Raw genomic sequence first — 21,577 nt, 5'->3', positions numbered from 1 at the left:
GGGAAGCCGCGAAGCGCGGCAGCAGGAGCTTCAGCAGCGTCCGCAGAGCTTCGAGTTGCAGAAAGCTGCAGATCAAATGTACGGTTCTTGGCGTGCATAATCTACAAACAAATAAACAAACTGGATAACGTCATAACAGCGTCTGCGATCAAAGCTGCGCGCCAAGCGAGCCCACATTGGTGATGCGCAACCGTTTAAAGGGGAAAAAAAAGGGGGGGGGGAGAGGCTCCCTTATTCCCATGGAGACCAGTCGACCCCTTTTGTCGATGGCAGCGCCACAGCTCGGCGGTTCCGGCGCGCCGCGGCGCGACTGCGATGCGAATCAGCCGGGGGAAAAGCAGGTCGTGCCCCGCTCGGCCCGAAAGCTGGCTTCTTTCGGCGCGTCGGTCTTCCGTCGGCGCGGCGGGCCGCACCGCAAACGCAGCCAGAGCCTGGGTCAGGGCTGCCTTGCTCAGGCATGCTGGCCCGCACTCCGGAGTGACGACGCCTTCCACCGGCCTACGTCGCCCGCCGTGATCCTGCAACGGCGCGAAGTCCGCGCGACGGCGAGCTTCCCGCCTCGGGAGACGGTGTTCCGGGAGCCGGAAACGGTCACCAAGCCTTATGCAGCGTCGTGGCGGTTGCGGCGGCTGTGTCGGAACCACGAGCCGGGCTCTGCTCCTTCGAGAATTCGGAGGTGAGTGTACATCCGCGAGCAGCCGTGCGCGCGGACTCTTGCAGCTCTCGCTGGGGTAGTTTTCGTTTCTGCGGCGCAGCTTGTCTGGCGGCTAGCTATTGTCGGCGCGCGTTTAATCAAGTCTGTTGGAAAACCGCGAAGACGGGAGCATTACATTCAACGTGTTATCTGTTTCTTTGAAAGAATTTAGGTCACCCAAACGAAACCATTTTAAATTATTTCAAATTTATTCGGTTTGCCCCAAAGGCACGCGATAGCATAGAAGCAGGAAGAATTTCCGTTAGATCAAATGTTGGTCAAGGGGTTTGAAGCTCTTAACACTGCATGCGAAAGAAACACCTTCTTTTATTAGAAAACGAGTTTTTATTATTGACATGAATCCTCAAAAAGTTCCTTATATAAACAGTGAACGATTTCAGAAATACAGAAAGAAAATGTGTCGGAAACAAATTCACAGGAAAAGCCGTATTCAGCAACATCCCTCTTTTTCATGGGTTGTTCGACACTTTGCACACAATAAAGGCAAAACTAACGTGCAGTGCCTGTCTTAGCACAAATAAGGTGAAGTGAAAATCAAGAGCTTAAATAACAACAAAAGAGCAGGAAACTAGCACATTCAGTACGTGAGCCTAATTGTTTCGTAAAAATTGAGCCCATTAAGTTAGAGCACGAAGAAGCACTGATTTTCTTCATTATTTCTTATTCATTTACTTTATTAACTTTCTTTCAACATCACTCACACGTGACAGGCAAAAATGGAGGAAGTACTATTTAATAAAACAAATATTGTATGTGTACTTGAGCAGCAATTATTGAAATCAGAAACTATAATGGACAGCAATCATTGCACACGTGAGCTATGTCCCGAGGGATATTCTGGATCTATCTATCTATCTATCTATCTATCTATCTATCTATCTATCTATCTATCTATCTATCTATCTATCTATCTATCTATCTATCTCTTGGTGACCGAAAGAAAGCAATATTCCTTTCAACATTTTTCCATGTAATATCGAAAACTCATGCTACAAACGCGTTATTATGAAATCATTTCTGTCTACACCACATGGAAGAAAGACGTCCTTCAGTCCCTATGTATGAACTTGCTTCCTGAGGCAAAATGAGAGAAAGGACTTTGTGTTGATGTGTTTCTGGGTTGACTTTCAGCTTTATTGTGGCACTGGTGTACTTTTGTGACTGGACTTTGTGTTATTGTGATTTGGAGCTGACCTTCACTTTTAATGCGTTTTTTTTTTCACACCTCTACATGGACAGGAGCAGCAGCTGGCAATTAAAGGCGACCCTAAGTATCATATAATTAAAAAACGCGAACGCAGAATTTGGTGCGCCTCTTTGAAAGCCTGTGCTGCACGCCACAGGTGACGTTCATTAAAGGCCAATTCCAAACTCGGCATCAGCAACCACTATGAAAGCCAACTTGATTTTTTCTTGGACACATAGTGCTCGCTGTCATAAGTACGGTAGCTCCAACCTTTGTATGATTATCATGCGCTTTCACAGATGTAGCATACATGCGGAAGAGTTATACTGATTACACGATGCAGAATTCGATTGCAAGCTTTTCTCTTTTTTTTCAAGTAGTGCAGACTGCTTACTTGGAGTGAAAGTATCGCTTCCTGAGCAGCTAATTTATTTTCAGAGAAAAGATATTGTAAGACAGCATGCATATAGGAAACAATCGAGGGGATCCCATTAAGCCAGTTCTGAAGGAGCGTCTTTTTTCAAACGTTACGCGTTGAACTTCCCATAGTGTACGTGTAAGCCAGAAATAAAGACAACGTGTGATTGCACATTCCTTCCTGCGGCTCCATATTACAATCAGCTACCACAATATTTTTCTGTAATTTCAGCAGCAAAATATACGCAGGATAGAACCCTAGAAACGTAAAATTTCAGTTGCATCTTGCGTGACGATTGATTAATCGCGTATTTATTTCATGGTGATTTTTTTTATCGTGTAGACTACTCTGTAAAGCTTGCGTTTTAAAATGAAAGCTTTATTGATGATTAAATGCTAAAAGCGGAGCACAGCTATCATATGTGCAAGTACAGGAGACATGGTAAATAATAAAAACATGCATCTTTGTTCTTTTCCAGTCAAAATTGTCTTCCACGAATCTGCACAGTTGACGAATGCTTCATCATTTGAGAGGTGCTCACTCCGCGCGGAATCACTTGATTTAGATGCCGCAGAAGCTGATGCAAAGTGCGCCTAATTTACAGGATGTAACCTTTTGAACCTAGGGCGCCAATGCTGCATGGTGCTGAAAAAGAAGCGTCACAAAAATATTTTAAAAGAACAAATAAACCTGCTTCAGTAGTACCGTAACGTATGCAGAGGACAGAAAGGATGAGCTGTTTAAATGTAAGCCGACTTCAGCCCCATCAGGTGTGCAATATATCACAATGAACATTATGTTCGTAAGCTCTGAGCCTGACTGTTACGAATCAAGTGATGTTTTCTTTTTTTTTTCAACGTGGGTGGCAGAGGAAGGACCAATGGAGGAAAAGACGTGGCGTTGAAAGCAGAAACTAAAATGCAGAAATCACGGTTCATGGAAGCTTACCGCCGACAACACTCAAATAGGCAGCTGCCCTAAGCGCCCATGTTGTCACGTTCATGGTCGTCACGTTCATGACCCTCTAACGGAGCCGCTGTTTGTGATTACTTTCCGTTGCGTTCATAGTCGATGGCGGTGTGACAAGCGCGACCACCCTTTCTCTTCTTGTGTTTTCAGCGTTTGCTCGCTCCTGACAGAGAGAAAGAAAGAAGGGGTGCTTCCCCGCCACGCACATTTCACAGCAGAGCGCGCGCTGCGCCACCGTGTCTACGTTTCGCGAGCGTATTTAATGTGACGCCAACCGTGGAAGCGAGCATTTCTGCACCCAGAGAAAAAAAAGGAAAGACGTAACAATAGATAGCTACCGTTACACTCTGTCTCACAAAACAGGTAAGAAAAAAAAAGACTTCCAACATTGCGGAGGATAGAAGAGCTGGCTTGAGCTAATTGTGGGCCAAGTTCATGAAACTTATACCGCGTTAGGACGGCTTCAGATTGATCAGAACCCACAGACTATCCGGCAACAATCGATGAAAAAAAAAAACAATTTAATGGAGTCCCGCTAATTGCAAGGCGTTCTTACGGGTTAGCAAACTTGCGAGTTTACTGAAACTGAAGTTATCAAAAGATGACGACAGCCATGCGTAGGCTACACAATGCTGTGCGCTGTAATTGAAGTGAAAACGAACTTTAACGGCTTCGTTAGCCTTGCCTTTAGCTTGCTCTTCGTATCACTCGATTTCTTGCCCTCTTCCTTAACATCACACAAATAAACGGTCTTGTTCATCACTCTCAGCAAAGTTAGCTTCTCAACGTCTCAATACTTTCCAACACGGTCCTAACATTCATGCGCTCATTTCTTGCATTGCTTCCCGTAGCCCATCTTTCATTGTCTCACATTTCTCTCCCGAATTCTTTTCTAGCTTTGTGTCGTCCACCAGATAGCGGTAGACAAGCTACTCAAACAACAATGCTACTGTTCCAAAATGGCCGAAAAACACTTCCCCTGGTCAGTTTCCGAGTCCGATTATCACAATCTCTTTCCAGCTGAGCCTGCACATAAATTTCGCTCTTTCTCTGGCGCATACACGTTTAAAACACACTGGAAACAGCGAATAGTGCATCGACGACAAATTGAATTCCGTTATGGTCGAAAGCAGCCGCTCCGAAATTCGTCCAGAAACCCAACCGGCCTCAACACTTGGCTTGATGTGCAAATTATGGAAGGGGTGAGGTCGCATTAAGAAGAAAGGAAGGAGGTAGGCGAGCTGGGATGATAGTAAAGACTGCAGTGCTGCCTTCGAGCCACGAATATGAACCATCTTCGAGGTTGTTCTTGGTTGACAAGAGAAAGTGCAGCGCCAAGAGCTGCAAGTTCCGCAGCCGTCTATGTCGTTAGCTAGCACGTACTGAAATTGATGGTGGAGGCTCCTGCTGGGAAAACCATGGCTCAGGAGAAACACTGAAGAGTTGCTGATTCACCTGTATAATTATGTACGTGGTCGGCGTACTTCTTGCGTAAAAGGAGCAGAGTTAGTTGTTTAAGAGCAGGGTGATGATAGCTCAATTTTTTTTACGATTCCTGGTATGTTGAGGTGCACTGCAGGTCAAACCAAACACCACTGAGTAATCGATGGCTTAATTGCGGGGTTGAAACCTAGTGGAAGGTGGATGTGATCATCCGAAGTCGTAATACAAGTTGATGCATGCGGCCTTTCTGACGGTAGTGTTGCAAGATGATGGGAACGGGCTCGGGCAGTACACTCTCGGCACTTTCACCGCAATGTATGTCTGTATGGGTTGGTCGCGGGCGATTGCAACAGCCGCCACTGTTGATGCGCATTTAGGAAAACTAAAACAAACTCTAAAAGATCGAACTTGAAAAGCCTGTAGAGCACGAAGATTTCTCCTGCAAGTGTTGGTCAGTACGGGCTAACTGTATCTCAAGAAAGCACAGAAAGCCCTGTACAATTCCAATATTGCATGCACTGACATTCCCCAAGCCCTTCTGCCCAGAAACATGAAAAGCTGGGAGATTGCTGTCAGGCGCTGTTTCAATTAGGTAACGCGAGGGCTCCTCGAGAGACCTCTGTCAATGAGTATGTCCAGAGATCTGTGAGTCTTCTCGTAAGAAATGATTTATACCATATATAGGGATGGCATAGGGTGTCATTGGTTTGCGAGCGAATGCCACCAGTGCACATCTATCTGACGAGATTTCAAGACCTTTGTTGCAAAAGCATACAGCTGTCAGAGTAGCAGCTTTTTGAAGTCTTGCATGTACCTGAGGAAGTGTCGCACCAGAAGTCCAGACACATGTCGTCTGCGTACATAGGTACTTGATCGCTGGTGGCAGATATTCAACAAGACCAATGAGTGTCAGGTTGAATAGGGTGGGGCTTAGCATTCGGCCTAGAGGAACGCCTCGGTAGGTGTCGTGTCGTGTGGTTTGGTGATCTCATCAATAGGTAATTATATATCAATTGAAAAACTCGACACCCAAGGCCAACCATCTCATGTGCATACGAGAATAGCCTCGTCAGATACGTTATCGTATGCATCCTTGACATACAAGAACAAAGCTACAGATACTTCTTCTACTTGACTTTTGATGCTGGACATACACAGCGGGATCGGCAACACTGTCTGTTCACAAGCGATCTCAATGAAAACCAGCCATGCAATTTGGGAACATGTTGTAGTGTTCCAGGTACCACTCCAAGCGGGCACGGATGATTTTTTTCATTATTTTTCCCTCACAGCTAGCAACCGCTACTGGGCGGTATGAGGTATATTCAAGGGGAGACTTGCCGTGCTTGAGGAGAAGGACCAAGCGGCTTGTCTTCCACTCTTTGGGAGCCATGCCGTCTTGCCACAATATGTTGTGGAGATCTAACAGTTCTCTCCGGACGCATTCACTCAGGTTGCGCAAGACGCGGTATGATATTCCGTCTGGTCCCGGGGATGGATGCATACATAGAGCAAGATCCGCCTCAAGTTCCTCCATTGTGAAAGTAAGATTCATGCGGCAGTCACGTGATGCATGGATGTCACTGGGAGCAGGAGAGCTTGGACCGGTTGCTTGGCCAGCGATCCTTGCACAAAATTCTTCTGCAACATCAACATCCAGCCGCTCCTGGAAGAGCGCCAGCGACTGGCAAGTGTTGTTCAGGGAAGGAACTCAGAACACGCATGGTTCTCTAGATGTGGGAAAGTGGCTTCCGAGGGTCTAGTGGCTGGCAAAGCATCGTCCAACGTCGAGATGATGATGGGGAAGCGCCCCTCAATGTGAAACTATGCTCCCCCTCCGACATCCAGGTCTCCCACAAACGTCGCATAACCGCTTTAAACGAGTGGTTTATAGAAATTTTAAAGTGTACAGTCACTGCTGACAAAAGAAATATCATTACGGCGAGAAATAAAGAAACACGTTTTGACACTTTTACGCAGTCCTCTCGCGGTGGTTAACATCTTAGATCTCTGAACCAAGCTCTTATTTCTTTTGCTTTATGTGGTAACACATAAGTCATCCTAAATTACTACAGCATCTGTTTTTTCTTTGATCATCACGAGAACAGAAATATTAAAGTATGTTTCTTTAAACAAATACCAATTCGTCATAGAGGCAAAAATAAATAATTTCACTCTATTCTTTATTCTTTAAACTTTATTATCTGTGGCAATAGCGCTTCTAATCGGCTTTTCACGTCATACCAAATCAAACAGCAAGTTTAAGAACGGTTCGTAATAATATTACTGCAAACGTTCTCTTTTGTTTAATGCACATGTGGTCACATCGAACTTTCAGGACAGTTCGAAACGTTGCTTTACTCTTGTTACACCTCATACTGAATTCTGTATTTTACACCAAGCCATCGCTACTGAATACTAAAGCTAAATTATTAAATAAGTCAAGAACTCAAACAATCACAAATGTTGTTTATACCATCTCGGGGTCACATGGTTGAGATAATAAACTCAAAATAGCGAAAGACCACCATTGCGATGGCTCACCGAGGAATACGAGGGAAGAAGTTGAGCCCTTTCCAGCAAACATTTGCTTCTACTTTATTCAGCTCTTTCACTGTGGAAGCCCTGGCTGCGCCAAGTTTTTTAGGAAAAGCTCTATAGATAAATAAAGAAGAACAAAAAAACAGGAAAGTGCTTGCCTCGTCTGAAATTATTTGAGCAAAATGAAAAAGAGTTTTAAGTATTTAAAGTAATTGCCAGAATAAAAATGAGTGTTTTCGCTGGAAAGGCTTCCGAACACGGCACTCGTATATTGTTGTGGCGACGGAAGGAAGTTGCTCCCAGCCAGGCGATCTGCGCGCCAGTAAACGCATTCCGGCAATCCACAGCCTACGAGAGCTGCGATGGATGTAAGCTAGCGAGCCACATTGCTGAGCTAGTGCGAAATCCAGGCCATAACCGCTGCGTATCAGCAGAAAGCCCATTCGCAGAAATCTGGCGCTTGTTGTGTTTGACTGCTTTCCTCTTCCATAACTATGGCGGCACACGGCACATTCTCTCTCGCCTACAGTGAATAACGTCCTTTCTAGCCCATCTTTAAGAGAAGCCGCATAATAACATCTAACCTCGTTTTGCGAATCACCCATTGTCACGAAGTAAATAAACATGGCTCTAATATGCTGCTGCTCTGCTACCATTATATCTTCCAGAGTAAGGAGAACCGATACGCCAGGGATAAAATTATGCAGATCCCACGCATTATGGGAATCGGTCTATGCCTTCATGAGCCAGCAACGCAAAATCGATCATTACATCAAGAGACGCGCTGCAGATTTAATTGATAAACGCGTCTCTCAGCCACCACGGCGGACCATGCAGACGAAGTGGAGCTTTTATTTAGCATTAAGACGTGTTGAACCGCATGGCACGATATGTTTCACCTCGTGTAAACGCACAGCAGCGCCACAGTACGATGATAGAAAAGCAGCGAATTCTGGCGACCAATGCACCTCGTAACTTCTAGTACCTCTATTGTCATCATCAGCTCGAAGATGCTCGCGCTCACTTTTTATAAGATCGTTGCGCCAAAAAACTACCCAAGCGTCTCAAAACGTTGTGCTCCACGAAGGAAACTTCTAACATCTCTATTCTTTCTGTCTACACCCCTTCCCCTTCCCCCAACGCCGAGTAGCAGGTCAGAACATTGATTCAGGCCGACCTCTCAGCTTTTCTATCATAATAAATGCCTCTCTCTCTCTCTCTCTCTCTCTCTCTCTCTCTCTCTCTCTCTCTCTCTCTCTCTCTCTCTCTCTCTCTCTCTCTCTCTCTCTCTCTCTCTCTCTCTCTCTAACGGTGTTTTATTCCGCCTTTTTATGTTATGGCGTCCGCGGCCTAATGGTTAGAGCGGCTGGCTTCTGTGCCGGGGGAACCGTGTTCGAAAACAGCCATCGGAAGTGTTGACCCTCAATGTTACATAAACGGTCAGACAGAAGTGTACATACAAACCGCAAAGGTGTGTGTGCGCGTGTGTGCGTGTGTGTGTGCGTGTGTGGTGAAAGCGATGTTAACTACCCTATACGTACCTGGGGAGGGAGGTGGAGAAGTGAAAGAAAAAATATCGCTGTGTGCTTGGTTTGCCTCTGTGCGTTCTTTGAGTGTCTCATGAATTATAATAGTATCATATGTTTCCATTTTGCTGCTGCAAAGCGATGACAGTGCTGGTGATAACTACCAACTTTTGCGCCTCTCTTACGAAAGTTATAAACCTTAGCCCACATAAGAAAGCAAATACTTCAGCCGCGGCTGACGATGTTGCACGAAATAACCTAAATGATTCTTATTTATTGAAGTGTGGTTTAGCAAATGCTAAGTTGAAGAATGTGTTAAACTAGACACACCTATCTAGGCATGCATATATCCTGGATACCACATATATTTGGTAGAATGCTAGTGGTTGAGTAGCTTTAATTTACATGTCTCGTTTCTAGTTATACCGCCTACTGCGAACTCTTATTTTTGCGAGCGTAAGCATCCATGGAGGGTATTTTACGTCCGACTTACAAAATTAATTTTTTGGAAGGTTATAAAGATGGTCTTGAATTTCTTAATAGAGATGACTTTTATTCCTTTTCAACACGTTTAGAGCCAATAGGTGCTTTTAATGTGAGTTTTAAGCTGGAAATATTGACTACATGATTCTGATGTTCTCAGAACTAGAAGAGGTGATTCGCAAGCCTAAGCAATAGCAATGCAGCTAGAAATCGCGCGTTGAACGCTCAGGCATATACGAAGACCTCTGACTAAAGGACTTTGGAGTCACTCTTCCTATGTTCGGGAAAGGCTGTGTAAGATGGGCGCAGAGTGAGCTATTTTTTGTTTAATTAAGGCAGTGTGAACGTTGAGCATCTATAATACTGATCCGCCCCATGATGTACGCGTAATCCTACGAAGTACATTTACAGTCGCACTGGCTTCACTTCCAAGCTTTTTTATGTGTGGTGCCCAGGACAGGTTCCGATCGAGTATTATTCTAAGAAATCGGTGCTGTGTCACGTTCATTAAAATGTTCATTAAGATGTTCTTTAAGATATTAATCAAAGGTTATCTATCTTGATTCAGATGGAAATGTTTCAAGTGGTTCTGCGTGAAGAGCAATACGGCTGTTATTGCGTGTGAAAAAGTCTTCCCTCTCTCCCTCAAAGTGTGGATTACAATATCTGTGCCTTCTTGCAATGTCATCTGAAAAAAATGCACGTTATACCTAGTTGCTCAATTGCATATATCGTCTGCATAAAGTGAGAATCGTGACCCAGACGGCATTCTTCTTGCTAAATCTGCCGTGACGCAGTCAAAAGCACAAGGTTGAATTATATTTCAGAAACTTCAAGTATTGGTACCGAATTTGGTAACATAAATGAAATACGTGCTGTGGACAGTCCGCACAGACAGCACTATGGCGATATTCTAAAAACAAAATATCACGAAAAATCAAGCGAACACGCATGCATTCCACCGAACCAAAAGCTGCGCGAATTCGTCCACGCACGTAATGTGGCTTACGTAGAAAACACAGTCCGGGAGAGGAAGCACATGTACAAAAAAATCACTTTGCAACCGAACATCACAAGGTTACTGCGCCATCGTTTCGTTCATCACACGAGTGTCAAAGGGCGCGCAGGAAAGGTGCACCTTTAACTTTTTCTAAAGGTCACCCGAAAGCGCTCATCTTTCAACAAAAGAAAACAAAAGAGAAAACATCGACGCCGCGCTTCTCCGCCGTCTTCTGATATCTAACCAACGCAGTACTACAACGCACCCACACGTCGATCTAGAAACACAATCCTCACAGGTGAGCTCGAGATCGCTCTGCTGCAGAGTATGCAGATTAAGAAAGAGAGCAAGAGAGAAACAAAGGAAAGGCAGGACGGTTAACAAGAAAGAAAAGGCCGATTTGGTACCCTGCATGGAGTACTAAACCTCACTAAAATGGTGTACACTCATTGTTGGGAAACGCGCAATCGGACAGAAACGACAGAATAGTACCGGAAGAGCACTTACTATCAACCAGACAGGTTTTATTAGAAACTGCCACATGTATCAAAACACCAATGCACGCGCATGTCAGTTGATGCTTTTAAGTCGATAGTGAGGGCTTGTCCTGTGTTCTTCTGCCGTTTCTGTCCGTTCGCGCTTTTCTTAACTATGAATGACAAACTTCATGCGACAAGCATCCCGCAGGCTGTGACATTTTTATCCATGCCTCAGATTCGCACGGCCAATGATAAATGGAGCCTAAAGAATTCTACCAAGTCCATAAGCAAGATCTGCAAACCTTCACCGGCGAGCGTATGTTCGCAATAAGATAAATCAAGTTATTCCAGTATCACTCCGCTTGGCATGAATACTGCCGCTGTTATCATTTTCTGTTCTGAAGCGTGAGCTAAGATCGTGTTTCATAAACTGATGAAGTCCCCGTATGCCTTTATTATGAGAAAGAAAATTCAGCTCGCGTTAGGCCTAGCGCATGCCGTGCACGAGTAATTTTATTACTTTCACGTGACGTTGCGCTGCCTGAGCTTGAATAACTTTCACCGCGAATAACTTAGCGTCATTTCCTCAAGCGGGACAATATCCGCATAGTAATCAAATTATAGCGAGCACTGATATTGAAAGAGATTATTTTTTTATGTTTTACTTTTCGCATTCTGTAGGTTCCTAGGTGAAGAGGAGCAGACATCGTCACTATATGGTGATCAGATATACTTTCATATTTTCATCCCGATAAAAAATCTCAAACGTTGTGCGACTGTTTGTAAGTGCTCAAAGGAGTTAACAAGGCAGCTGAGTCTACCGAGGTCACCAGGTAAGATCACAATAAAGCTAGTAACTAAAGATACCTTGATGGAACACAGAGTTTTACGGCATAATTTTTTACGTGATGCACTCGTGTTTACTATGAACCAGTCTGATTTGTCAGCCCATATTGAGTGAGAGAGGTTCCTTATTGAAAACTGGAGATGGCTGCCAGGTAGCGCACCTAGCACGCTTCTCTAGATGATTTCAATGATAAATGAAATAATCCGCACACCAGACATATGACACTGAACCATGAACATAAACCAGACGCCACATAAGGTACAATATTAAAGTGCCTCATTGAGACCAGTGTCTCTCAATATTAAGAGCGCCTTGGTTGCGCGAGACACACAGGTGGTTGTAGCTCAAGGTGTGAAGCCTGAGGCATATTTAGTGCGGTCATCAGGACCATTCTCTGGAGTGCAAGGAGGTTGCGATTGCAAGTTCAATGTGCTGTGTGTCCTCTCCTATAGTCGACGCACGACATTGGGGCGATCTTACCTGCTTATTTTCGGACAAGAAGTATTTTGTCCATCATCCTTAAGTTATGGGAGAGATAGCGTGTTTTAGCGCGACATCAAAACTTTGCGGTATAAAAATAGATACCCAAATTACTTTACAAATATTTGATATAAAATGCGCACTTCGGGCGACGACCACTCTGTAGGACGGTTTTCAGGTGGGCTCGAATGGTTGCTGCATTTAATATTTTGTGTAGAGAATGATAAAGATAAACAAAAAGAGAGTAACCACGCGATTTCGAAAAGGTGAACATCACGTGGTGCAAGGGCAGCACACACCGTCGCACCTGTGCTGTCTAACAATTTCTGTCAGCACAAACAACACTGTGCTTCGGTAAACCACTGAATGCACTAAAGGCTGCCTGGTGTTCGACATCGGCAATGCCAATAATTTCTGCAACCTTATTGAACTTGGCATCGAAGCTAGAAAGGAATTAAATGATAGAAAAGGAATGTGATTAGTTTTTGGTCTAAGCGTGGGGAAGGAATCGGAAGATGAAAAGATAAGGAGAAGTTTAGCTTGAAGAAAAAAAGACTCACAAACTGTATTGTCATTCAGAATTATAAAAAAGAACAATTGTAAACCAAAGTATAACTATAACTCTGGGACCTCCAGTGGCGTCTTTTGCATTTTTACCTGCTTACTTTCTTTTTCTTTTGTTTTTTCTACCGGCGTGCGGTATCAAATGAGAAATTTTCATCTGGTTGAGCATCCTGGAAATTCATATAACTTCTACGTAAACGCAATTTCTCCGTATGATCAGCCTACTCTATTTATTGATTTTCATTGTTTTATTTTTCCTCAATGAAGAACATGCCACTTGGAAGTGGAGCGACGTCCGTTAGTAAATTGGAACTCTGTCTGTTAGTCGCTGTCAACCAGACTTTCCGAAACCGTTACGCAGGGCCCGTTTTTCTTTTTTCTCAATAATATGCGCTTGGAATGATGTACCAACTGGCCCAAACATCTACCCTATTGGATTCTCTCTCAATTTAGCACCGCGTGTATCCATCCCACTGTTCTCATCAAACGGAGTCACGCAGTACCCCGTAGTCGAAGACAGAAAGAAACAGCTGTGGGCGCCCGGTCATTAATTTCGCGCGTCAAGCCGTCGGTCCGGCAGGGCGATTTTCGACCGACTCCTCGGCGCTTTGCGTGGCCGTGGGAAAGATAGAAAGGGGCCGAAGCGTTCAAGGCATCTGTCGAGAGCGCTGGCTTCCTGTGACGTCATTGCTGACGTCAGAGAAGCGGCGCCGCGATTGTTGAGCGCACGTGGCGCCTGCTCTCGACATGCCGTCGCCTCCACTACGGCCAGGCGCTCGACATTCAAAACCGCTCGTTCCCCCGCCCTGTGTGCCTGTCAGCTGGCGCGATATTGAAGGGCGTTGCTTCTTTCTCTCGCGGCGCAGGGCGCACGCTTCAAGCGCGAAGAATAGCCAGGCGACCGACTATGACGCCTTCGTGTCTGCGAGAGGCCCATACGTTGAAAATCGATTCCGCTTCCTTCCGCACATCCACTCTTCTCGACAGCCGATCTCATTAGCGTGTACGTCAACTTAGTCGGAAAGAGTGACAAGAACTGGCCAAACTACCGAGACCGTTTGCTCGAGGCCTTTGCGAAACGGATTTGCCGGGGCGTGATACTAGTAATGGCGGCATTGGGAACGTTACCCCAGCTTTATCGCCGAGCGGATAATGCCGTAACCTGCTGCCGAAGTCGTGTTTATATCATCATCATCATCATCATCATCATCATCATCATCATCATCATCATCATCCTGGTTACGCACACTGCAGGACAAAGGCCTCTCCCATACTTCTCCAACAACCCCGGTCATGTACTAATTGTGGCCATATCGTCCCTGCAAACTTCTTAATCTCATCCGCCCACCTAACTTTCTGCCGCCCCCTGCTACGCTTCCCTTCCCTTGGAATCCAGTCCGTAACTCTTAATGACCATCGGTTATCTTCCCTCCTCATTACATGTCCTTCCCATGCCCCATTTCTTTTTCTTGATTTCAACTAAGATGTCATTAACTCGCGTTTGTTCCCTCACCCAATCTGCTTTTTTCTTATCCCTTAACGTTACGCCCATCATTCTTCGTGTTTATATACTCGTCTGCAATCCTGGCGGTTTGTAGATGTTGGCGTACCATTGCCGTACCGTTACTATTTTTTATTCTTGCAGAACGCCTTCTTTTATGTGTGAGAAATTGTAGGCATGAATACCTCAACATTAGCGCTGCTCTCCGGATACTCACTAAAGGGGCAGGCCTTGAGCACTTTCCTAGCCTCAGTTCCAAAATTGCAACATGGTCATTAATGTAAATAATTAAAAGTACATTAGTGAATCTTAGGCAATACAATATATATTCTGAGATTATTACGGAATTTAAGATGTCCGCTGATTCAAATGAAAAATGGTTGATAAAATAATACTTTTAAATCTGCAACGCTGTTTTTACGAATCACGGTCTTTGCAGAAACTCGCGGCAGAATGATACACATCGTACAAATAATCATTATTCTTTGCTCTTTCTTGGAACGATTTCTAGATTTCTTTTTTTGGGGCGAAACTTTGTTGCATACGCCATGCACAAAAACGCATTGACGCAGCGAAGTCATGTGGCAGAATGATGCACATGTCATTTTCTTCCCTGATTTCTTTAGTCATCATTCAATTTGATGTGAAGTATACCTGCTTGTCACTGCCATTGAAATTATATTTTTACATTGCTAGAGGCAATAAAAGCTCTTTGTTGACGTTTTCGCCCCATTCAAAATAAACAAAGAATGTTTAAATAAGCTGATCCTACGCCCTGTGGGAATCGATGGACGCCCAAGCTTCTAGATCACGTCAATTATACTCTCAACACCGAGACGTTGTTGATCACGTGGTGCGGGTAGAAATACATATATAGCTGTATCAACCGAGAAGTATGATGCGTAACGCTTAACGCTCAGCGCATCAACTCCCGTTTCAAAGGCATAATCGATCGCACCTCCAAATTGAGACTTTGGTAATTGCCCCATAGAGTCGCACTGAACTACACAACCACCATTTGTGACGTATGAACTAGCGCCACAGCGCAAATGCTTCTGATTTATTTATTTATTTATTTATTTATTTATTTATTTATTTATTTATTTATTTATTTACACATTCTGCAGCCCCTGGTGGGCCTATAGCAGGAGTGGATAATACACTATAATACAAGAAAGAAATACAATAGGCAACATCGAAGGAAAGTTAAACGCATTGTTGACGGAGCACAGACAAGAATTAATTTAATGGGAGAGAACGGTAGGGTCCTGGTAGCGAATTCCATGTTTCAATTGTTTTAGGAAAAAAAGCTATACTTAAAAGTATTAGTGCGTGCAAAAAATGATGTAATGTTAAGCGCGTGATGTGATATATTCATTACTGGAGAAGACCGAGGACCGCTACGCTAACGTCGCAGCAATTTTTCGCGCTCTCCCTCTCCACACCTCAGGTGCGCGAGGGACTCCCCGCTTCCCCCGCTACGTCTGCTGGGTGAGACACCGACACCAAACACAGAAAAATAGGCGAAGAAGATAGGTCCACCTGCTACACAATTGCTTCTGTAAAGTTATAGCATATTCAGGATCGTCCCGGCCGCGCCTCTCATTCCACTTCCTCCGCGATTGGCCTACGTTAAAAACCAGAAGCAGCTGTTATTTGTTAGCATAGTGTTACCCTAACCACGTTAAACAATGAAACAACTACGCCCTTAATTCAAAGCGGATATTTGTTGTGGGGAGGATATTTTAGTACCGTTTGTTATTTCATTGCTTCATTCCTGAGCAGAGCCGGTCACCGGCACTTCTGTATGGCCTGTACACACGAGTCATAATCATAATCATCATAATCATCTTAGTAATAATAATAATCGACATCCTGATTATCATAATCATCATCTTATTGCCCTTCATATGCAGTGACAGTTTTGCCAGCACATATAAAAGCGCGATTCGTCTGCCTCGCGACGGCTCCACCATTGTCTACTCAACGAAAAACATGCAAACTCACATGTATAGTCACTCTTGAGGTGATAGCCAAAGGATCGCTGCTTAAACGCTGCACAATTTATTGTACCCCAACAGCCTTACGTATCTGCAGCCAACCATTCAGGCCCAGCAGGCACGAGAGGGCGGTGACGGTAGCAGCCGCCACCTCAATCCCAGTGCTTCGCCATGGCCGCCTGTAGAAATGTCTCAACTTTTCTTGCCTTTGCTACCAGCCGCGCTGAAACTTGCATCGCTCACTGATATGGCTAAGGGACCGCGAAGAAAGAAAAATTGATGCTCCTTACGTCAGCGTTCGACGTCGTCGTGCCTCTGTCTTACAGGGTCACGTCGTTGACATTCGGCAGTATTCGACGGATGGTCGTCGGCGCATACCTTTACAGAGTCCCCCTTGCGCAAAACAGCTAAAGTCGCGAATCGAAAGCAAAGCGCTGTATGTTTGATTGTTTCTCTGGAACCAATCCACCAAGCAGCTTCTATATAGCTTTGCGGACTGATTGGTGCTCACCAGCCCAGCCATAGTGGATGGACATCAGGCTTGTTTGTGAGCGAAAGTATTTCGACACTGCTGTCGCTTGTTCAGTACACAGGGTGCACTGATAATCAGAGACGCGAAATCCTCTTGGTACATTTGTTGTTATTCGAGTGGCTCCCCATTTGAAGCTGGCCGTTAGTTTTTCTCGTGCGATTCCAATAGATTGTTTGCATTTATTCGTCATATTTCCCACCATCCATGCTAAGAACTATATATATGCACTTATACGTCTGCAACGATTCTGACAATCTGTTGTGAAATCCGCTATACAATAGACTACCGACTTGCTTATGGAGGCTGAAACACAGTGAAGCAAGTGGTCATGCTGTTCTTTACGCAATTTTCTTCCTCCTTGTCTATAGGTATATTTCGAAACGAATCTCTCACTTACAGCCCTGCAGGCTTTCGACACTCGAAAGTAAAGATATACCGTCGCAGGTTTTAAATATTGTGCCCAATTATCGGAATCGAGCTTCTAGCAAATTCGATTGAATTTGACGCGTTAGAGGTGCTTTTAATAGTTATTCTCGTTAGTATAGGGACTCGTGTCCCTGCTTTAATGTGCAATAATCTAACACATACTAGTGCATAGGTCTCAATATACAAAATATTAAGGATTTATATCATCAAAAAGAATAGACAACATATCATTGGGTAGTTGCAACTTCTGAACGTCCGAGACTGCTACTTTAGTGCGTCTTTATATGCAACTTTCAAGTTGCGGGAAAGTCAGCTATCCGAAATATTCTTCAATGAACCTCTCACAATCATTGTTCGATGCTACCGTCTCTATTTCAATAAATACTCCCGGCACAGCTGATACAGTCAGACTTAAATTCTCTATTATTCTCTGCTCTCCCATAAGCCAACTGCGTAGCTACGCCAGTTTTGTATGATGAAAGCAGGTCTCGAATAAGGCGAGGAGATATCTCAAACTCATGGCGAAAGCTGCGGATCGCTTGCCAAAGTGAAAGAGAAGCCGATCGACCGATGTAAAAGCACGCGTTTCGGCTTTCCCTTCACAAGACAAAGCTGTCGACTTGCGAAACGGAGATGGCAGTACGGTGCTCTGATCGCCACAGAGTTGAGAGCGAAACGGGAAGTTTACATTGCTATAGCGGCAGGCGCTAGCTGAACATTTCGCTCATTTAGCACAACGATATGTCTATGTCAATAAATAAAGAAAACTAATTAAGCACATAATATCAGATGAGTTAATAAAGAAAGCCTACGGAGTAGATGTGCCTAAATAAACTAAAAAGATTATAGCTTCAACCGTGACATCTAACGTGCACACAAATGTGATGCGCAGAACAAAAAAGAAAGAAAAAAGAAAAGAAAGCGAGGGGCATACAAGGTTCTTGTTAAGGCAGTGCACTTTTCTTCGCGCACATCCAAGAGGTTATGCTATCACATATTATATCTGAATGTTTTCTCAATATCGTGGAAAGAAAAGCACAGAATTCTCTTTGCTAAATCCTCCTTCAGCTCTAAATTATACTTATGTTTCATGTCACGCGTGTTTCGTTAGAGTTCGCTTAAGGCGAAGTTGTTAGGACGAAAAGAAATGAAAACGGCAAATCACTACCTTGTTTTTCCTATGCCGTGTTTGAAACCTTTACATCGTTTGGCACTCATCTATGAATAAACCGAAGAGAAACAGCCGACGCCGCCTACAGGCATCGATCTCTGCTTGAGCACAGGTAACGATACCAAAAATGGAATTTGTACTGCGGGACTCATATCCGCGAAACTTTCAGCCTCAGCTTAAGAAAACAGGTTATACTGCCTAGTGTCAGCGCAATGCGTCGCGCAGTTCTTCGGCAAGCTCTTAACTGCTAAAGGCTTTTGCTTGAACGAAAATAATCTCGGGACATGTTTGGGCTCGTTAGCCGCGGTCTTTCTGACTTCGTGACGCAGCGTCCTTGCCGAAGCTTTTGGGTTTTTTCACATGCGGGGCGTCTAATGAGGCGAGCTTTTCTCTGGGCGCGATTACAGCGGATGCGCCCAGGAAACAATCGATCCGTGCGTCGTTGCTCCTCTCCTTACAGCGGAACGCCCTTCTGCCACTGACGCCCTGAAGCGACAAGAATCACTGTTGCGCTGGTTGAGGTGGTTGGTCGCGATGCGCCGTCTAGCTTTGGTTAGTTTCACAATTGTTTTGTAAACTTTAGTCGAGTGGTTAGAGCTGAGATAGAAGACTTTCTTTTTCAAAAGCACCGTCATTGATTCGTGTCTCACGCGAACTTGTAAGCCGGTTATCTGTTCTTGAACAAGCAGCCGATATGCTACTGTTATTGTTCCCGAATATCCGCGTTTACCCACTGTGGAGGAGGTCTGTCCAAGGAGCAGGCGGTTAAATTATCTTCGAGTGAATATTAATTTACAAATCAGATTGTAACGTTGAGTATGAAAGAATAAGCACGGCAACGCAGCCATTGAGATCGCTGAGAAGCCACTGAAATAGTCTGGCGTCACAGACATCGCCACTGAACGTCTTCTCGGGCAGACTACGGCAGGCGTGAGGGAGACGTTTACATTCTGTGTACCCCGTGCCCGTCCAGCGCTGAACAATTTCGAAGTTGAGGGCATGTTGGAGGCAGAAGCCGGCAAGTCTACTGTTCAGAAGAATGGCTTGCACTGCACTATCGCACACACAGATTGTCAAGAGAAGTGAGTGAGTGAGTGAGTGAGTGAGTGAGTGAGTGAGTGAGTGAGTGAGTGAGTGAGTGAGTGAGTGAGTGAGTGAGTGAGTGAGTGAGTGAGTGAGTGAGTGAGTGAGTGAGTGAGTGAGTGAGTGAGTGAGTGAGTGAGTGAGTGAGTGAGTGAGTGAGTGAGTGAGTGAGTGAGTGAGTGAGTGAGTGAGTGAGTAAACATTTATTTGGTCCAACAAAATGTGATAAAACGCGCACCTGGCTAATCCCACGACGGGACTGAGATATAGTCTGCCGGCCCGATCGCGGGCGCGCTGGACGGCCAAGATTTGGTTCTCAAATACGGGACTTCGCAGGAGCGCGTCCCACTCTTCCTTGGTGAACTTCGGGCCCAGCGACCCGCAGTCCCAGAGCATAAATAGCAAAGTAGCAACCTCACCACAGGCCACGCAAGAACAATTCGGATGTGCAGCAGGCGCCATCCTGGTGACGTGTCGAACCACGTGAAATAAACCAGTACGCCATAAGAAAACGAAAACCAATAAAAGACTTTTCCTATCAAACTTAACAGCCTACAGTGATACATTTTCTTGCAATTATCTCAACTCTTTTTTACTAAGAGCGACATACGGCCTGCTAACACATTTTTCGCCCTTCCCTATCAATACGAAAGGCTTCCATAAGCTCCCTCGTGATTTGATCTTTATGCCAGAACAAACAATCAGTTCTTTTGGTATCGGTTGGCACCCACACTCTCTACAATGCAAAGGCAAGCGCAAACCCGCCGCACCTTTTAATGATGACAAGTGCTCCCTTAATCTAATGTTCACACAACGACCAGTCTGGCCCACAAAAACACCTGCCCACGTGACAGTGGAGACCTGTAAGAAACGGAAGATCTACATCGAATATATCTATTTTTTAACTTCTCGAAACAGAAACTGCATTGCTTGCCATGGCCCAGCAGATTTTTTTCTGCAAACGGAAACAAACCGTGGCAAGTTTGTTGGGGGCGGACATGACCACAGGTACCACATACTTACTAGCCACATTTAAGGAACGTCTTTCTTGTCTGTGGCTCTGTGTGCACATTTTTTAACCTTTTCCTCTCTGTCCTCTTTCTAACCCCTATCTCCCAACACCAGTGTATGAAAGCAAACCGGAGAGTAATATCTGGTTAACCTCGCCACCTACCCTCTTCATCGTTTTCTCTTTCTCTTTCTCTCTTTCAAGCAATGCCAAAACTTGTGCAAATATGGCACCACCACCGGTCTTTTTTCATTGCGCGCCGGTTCTTTTGATTTATTCCTTACCTTATCAGTACCCTTTGCGCACTTAATCAGTTAACACAGGCCCTCGAGATTTCACTATCCGGGTAAACCGCGTTCTGTAATCTCTGACTCTGGCCAAAAAAACTCTCTTCCAATGAATGACTGCACGTCTTCGGTAGCACTACGCACAACGCAGCTTAAACAGCACCGGTGTTTACCATCTTAGAGTGTTATGGCATAAAAATCAAACCACGAGGGAGTTTATGGAAGCCTTTCATATACATTAGGGAAGGGCAAAAGTGTGTTAGCAAGCCGTCTGTCGCGCTTAGTAACAAAAAGTTGAGGTACTTGCAAGAAAGTGTTTCGCGGTAGGTTCTCATGTTTCATAAGGAAAGTCTTCTATTGGTTTTCGTTTTTGTTATGTCGTACTGGCGTATTCCACGTGTTTCGACACGCCACCAGGATGGCTCCTGTTGCGCATGTAAAGTCGCTTTAGTTGTTGCCCTGTAGGGCGGTGTTTATAAACGTGACCTCCCTCGCAATAAACTTCAGCTGTGAGTCAGCGCCCTCGTGGTGTTATTCTTTGCCTAAGTCCTTGTCCGCTTAGCGCTGTTACTTTCCAAGACATTATTACGCTCGTGGAAGCCGTATCCTTTCTCTTGTCACCCACCTCGCGTGTAAATCAATGCGAAGCTGCCAGGGGTCCTCGTTCGCGCTGTCCCGTCTGCACAAGTGTGTGCCGTCTTCTCCCAACGCGTCGTCCCTCAGCGCCCAATGCGCACACGCGGGATGACGACCGGTACGGCAGGTTGGTCGATATGGTTTGTTTTTGGGGTCCGTAATCGATATCGCTCAGACGTAATAAAAAGCGAGGCCGACCAGTCTGCAGCCAATAAAAGGAAACCCCCGAAATAGGTGAGTCCTTGTTGACTCCTTCGCGGACACACACCACTAAAGCGGGA

General features: G+C 44.9%; 1 protein-coding gene across 1 annotated transcript in view; it reads left to right on the top strand.

Moving 5' to 3' along the window:
• The first annotated feature begins 341 nt into the window (after nt 1-341).
• The window catches only part of fid (class I SAM-dependent methyltransferase fire dancer), a 75,258-nt gene continuing 54,022 nt past the window's right edge, over nt 342-21,577 (top strand). The window contains exon 1 of the mRNA XM_075688538.1: nt 342-676. The gene's annotated coding sequence lies outside the window, so the exon portion shown is untranslated. The remainder of the gene's footprint in view (nt 677-21,577) is intronic.

The sequence above is a fragment of the Dermacentor variabilis genome, chromosome 4, assembly GCF_050947875.1.
Source record: "Dermacentor variabilis isolate Ectoservices chromosome 4, ASM5094787v1, whole genome shotgun sequence".
In the NCBI taxonomy this organism is placed as follows: Eukaryota; Metazoa; Arthropoda; class Arachnida; order Ixodida; family Ixodidae; genus Dermacentor; species Dermacentor variabilis.
Note: the sequence above shows the minus strand (reverse complement) of the source record. Positions and strands in the feature narration are given on the sequence as shown.